The sequence below is a fragment of the Aegilops tauschii genome, chromosome 5, assembly GCF_002575655.3.
Source record: "Aegilops tauschii subsp. strangulata cultivar AL8/78 chromosome 5, Aet v6.0, whole genome shotgun sequence".
Lineage (NCBI taxonomy): Eukaryota > Viridiplantae > Streptophyta > Magnoliopsida > Poales > Poaceae > Aegilops > Aegilops tauschii.
Genome location: NC_053039.3, coordinates 501,247,170 through 501,251,944, shown reverse-complemented (window position 1 = coordinate 501,251,944; position 4,775 = coordinate 501,247,170).

The following is a 4,775-nucleotide window of genomic DNA, read 5'->3' as shown; positions in this document are numbered from 1 at the left end:
GGACTACTTGGTCGCTTATGCAGTTCATAGACAAGTAAATGGATACTACTAAAAGCCTCAAGATAAGTGTGAGTACCGCGGATGGCCCTCTCGTGGGATGACGAGGGATGATCCACGGTGGGGTATTGAGATGGTGATTAGTGGACTCGTGTGCGAAAACTATTTCACAAGTGGTGTATCGTAGGATAGCTTAACCAAGAGTCAAAGCTGGCTTGCTGCAATAACCCCACTACCTTCTTGAGAATGAACATGTACAGTAGGATCTGTTGTAAGACTTGCTGAGTACCTTTGTACTCATGTTGCTTCAATTACTGTTTTCAGACGACAACACCGCCCTTTCTGATGGGTTCTACGTAGAACTCGACGACGACGAGTGACTTGCCACCCAGGTGGTGATCTAGGCTTGTGAAGGGCCTATGTAGATAGACAGGCTTCGTCAAGCCTTCTTTCTTTCTAGTGTCTGTACCCAGACAGTTTGCTTCCGCATGTGCTTGTATGATTGTATGACTTGAGTGTCGGGTCATGTGACCCCTATCTGTATGAACAAGTTATGTAAGGCTCTCCGGAGCCCCTTTAAATAAAGTACTTTGAGTTGTAGAGTTTTGTTGTGATGCCATGTTGTATTTGCACATATCGAGCATATTGTGTGTATGTTTGAAATGCTTGGTATGTGTGGGATCCGACAATCTAGTTGTTTATCCTTGGCAGCCTCTCTTTTGGGGAAATGTAGTCTAGTGCCTCCTTGAGCCATAGTAGTCCGCTACAGCCCGGTTCACCGGAGTCCTGCTAGCCCAGCACTACTGCTCTGGACACCTGACTGGCCGGCATGTGATTCATATCGTTCCTGTGTCTGTCCCTTCGGGGAAATGTCACGTGGTGACATCCGGAGTCCTGCCTAGCCTGCTACAGCCCGGGTTCCCGGAGTCCTGTTAGCCCAGTGCTACAGCCCGGATTCACACGCTGCTGACCGACACGTTCGATGTTGATTCATGTATGCCTGTCCCCATACGTTAGTGCCGCTTTGGGTTCACGACTAGCCATGTCGGCCCGGGTTCTCTGTCATATGGATGCTAGCGACATTGTCATATACGTGAGCCAAAAGGCGCAAACGGTCCCGGGCCATGGTAAGGCGACACCCGTGGGAGTACCGTGCGTGAGGCCGCAATGTGATATGAGGTGTTACAGGCTAGATCGGTGTGACTTGGAATCAGGGTCCTGACAGCGTTGGCATCAGAGCCGAACTGCCTGTAGGTGCGATAAGCCAAACTGGTCGATGTCGAGTCTAGAAATGCTTTAGTTATATGTAGGGGAATTGATTGTGGGAGGCAATGTAAGGTGCTTTTACTCCTTTACCTCATGCCCTCTGATCTGAGTCATTCTCTTCTCATTCTACGTGGGTTAAGGACTAGGTTCTCTCCTCTCTATCAGGTTCACGTGTTACTAATCTGTAGTAACTTATAGGATGGTTGGTTCCATGCTTCGGTTCAGTCTCTACTATCCTAGTATGTTGTCGGTTGAACCAGAACCTTGACATGATGTTGTTGAGTGGTATTGCAAAACTGTTGCGAATGTCTCAAATCCTTTTTCGAGCATTTACAGCCGTTATACTGTCCGAATTCTCCTAGAAATACTAATGCCTTGCATTATTTTCGTGCTTTCAGATGGCCACCCGTTCCCAGAATCAAGTGGTTCGTCTGACCCGGTGCATCGGCGTACCTGGTCACACGGCCATGTTGGTCCGAGTGATGGTTGAGACAGGCTATCGTTGGTATCCCGAGTATACCGTCGAGGAGCAGTTTCGAGACTTTAATCAAAGTCAATATCTTTGCACAGTCAGGATTTACCCATCCTATCCTGGAGCCACTGAACCCCTCCATTGCTCTTATGGACTTGGGGTTACTATCGAGATGTCCGTGTAGGACGCAGCTTACTCAATGATGACTATCATGCGAGCCAGAACTGCCTTGCTTCAGAACACTGACTTCTGCTATATGCCAGCAGCACTCCCTGGGGCACAGGGGTACTATCAGGCCACTTGCTGTGATTCTACCCATGAGGGCTCACTACTCCGTACCACCACCGAGATGCTTGAGGACAAGGACCGTGAGAATCGTGCCTTGCGAATGGAGCTCTTTAATGCTCGTGCTGATCACTGGGCCACTCTGACACGGTTTGCACCTGCCGTGCAAGCTGGGTTTATGGACATGAGGGACTTGTACTCCGTGTGATCTGGTCTGCCAGAATGTATGGAATGGTGTGATGTAGGAGGCATCACCCCTCCTCGTGGACCCCATCTGCCACCATTTGTTGGACCAAGGCCACACCCGAGTCCTTATGGACCGCAAGCTCCACAGGACCGACTGTTTCCAGATGATCATGTTCAGCTCCCAGGTCATGGTGGTGACTTCTATGAGGATTACTACGGAGACGTCTGAGTTGGTAGTAGTTCCACTAGTATTGTAACAGTTGTAATCTCCACAGTCCTCCGTGTCTTGTGGGATACGACTTGGTGTGTATCACGTTCCGGAGGTGTAGAAAAATAATGTATAGGAGCTTGGAATGCCTCTGATGAGATGTACCGTCTTTCATCGTAGTTGTACCTTAGCCTGGGCTTGTACTAAACTATGTATGGCGTGTATGACCGTTGGTATATGTATGTTGCTATGTTACCATGTCATACTGATGATCATCTCTGCATTCCGTGTTATCCATTACATTCCGCATTTCCCTATCGAGATTTAGCCATCCTCGTCTAAACCATTGCTTTGTTTCTCCTAGGATGGTTAACACCCGCAACAACCCTGCTGTCCAGGCGCAGGGTGAAGCCAATGCAGCCAGGGCGGAGAATCTGCCCCAACCGCCTTCACTGGCCGAAGTTATGCTGGAGGCAGAAAGAAACAAGCGTGAGACTAACCGCTTGCTAGAGCGAATTGAGCAGAATACTGCACGTCACCAGAGGAACGACCTGGTGTCCATCAATGACTTTATCAAGTTGTACCCACCGAAGTTTAATCATTCCGTCGAGCCCCTTGATGCGGATGATTGGCTTCGCAGCATCACCCATAAGCTACGTTCTGCCAACGTAGCTGAAACGGATAAGGTTACCTACGCTGCCTATCACCTCGAAGGCCCTGCTAGCCTTTGGTGGGAAAACTTTGAGGCTATGCACCCAGCTGGCCAAATCACTACTTGGGCTGAATTCAGTGAGGCTTTCCGTGAGCATCACATTCCGGAGGGTCTCATAGATCGTAAGCGGGAAGAATTCTGCAACTTCACCCAAGGCAGACTGACCGTGGATGCATACAGCCGTGAGTTTGGAAATCTAGCACGCTATGCTCCTGAAGAGGTATCCACCGACGCCAAGAAGCAGGCAAGGTTCCGCAAGGGACTTAGCCCTGAACTTGCCATGATCTTTGTCTGCATGAGTGCACCTCCTTCCAAAAGTTGGTCAATAAGGCCATCAGTGCCGAGACAGGACAGACTGACTATGACGCTACACGCAAGCACTCTCGCGATTTTGGTTCCTCATCCGGCTCCGGATCCCAGAAGCGCCGGGTCTGGATTCCAAACACTGCTCTGCCACCCAGGTTCACTCCGAGGGCATCCTTCGAGGCGCCTCGCCCCAACCAGCAGCATGCACCGCCCAAGGTCTATGGTGGCCCCGCTGCTAATGCTGCTCCACGCCCCAATATTGTGACATGCTTCAAGTGTGGAGAAACGGGTCACTATTTGCGCTAGTGCCCCCGAAACAACCTCAATCAACCTGGACAGTCCGTTGGCCGTGGTAAGCCAGCAGGAAATACTTACTACGCCAAGCCAGCCACCACTGCACGTGGCCATGTCAACTACGTTTCAGCTGAAGAAACCCATGAGGATCCCAACGTCGTCCTTGGTACGCTCCTTGTTAATTGCCATCCGGCAACTGTTCTTTTCGATACTGGAGCATCTCATTCATTTATCTCTGAGAGCTATGCTCGATTACACAACACCACATTTTGTGACATGCCCACCTCCATGGTAATTCAAACTCCTGGTTCTAAGTGGCAAACCTCTAAGATAAGCCATGGAAATGAAATTCTTGTTGACAGATTGGTCTTCCTTGCATCACTAATAGCTCTCAAGTCCTCGGACATAAACATCATCTTGGGTATGGACTGGATGTCAGCTCATTATGCTAAGACTGATTGCTCCACTAGAATTGTTCAACTCACCCATCCGTCGGGCAAGACAGTCAACGTTTTGACCCGAGTGTCTAAGCGTCAGCTTTACTCATTAAATGCCAACCCTCTTCCAGACCTCGAATATGTGCCGGTAGTCCGTGACTTCCCGGATGTCTTCCCTGAAGAACTGCCAGGTATTCCACCTGACAGGGATGTTGAGTTCGTGATAGACCTTGTTCCAGGAACCGTCCGAATCTCTAGAAGACCCTATAAGATGGCACCCCTAGAGCTAGCCGAGCTTAAGAAACAACTCGATGAGTCCTTGAAAAAGGGTTTCATCCGTCCTAGTTCTTCTCCGTGGGCTTGCCCCGTCCTCTTCGTCAAGAAGAAGGATGGTACGGATCGGATGGTTGTAGATTACCGACCCGTCAACCTAGTCACAATCAAGAACAAGTATCCGCTTCCCAGGATCAACGATCTGTATGATCAGCTCGCTGGATCCTCAGTCTTCTCTAAAATGGATTTGAGGTTGGGCTACCATCAAATCAAAATCAAGAACGGGGACATTCCTAAAACGGCCTTTGTTACTCGTTATGGCCAATACGAGTATACTGT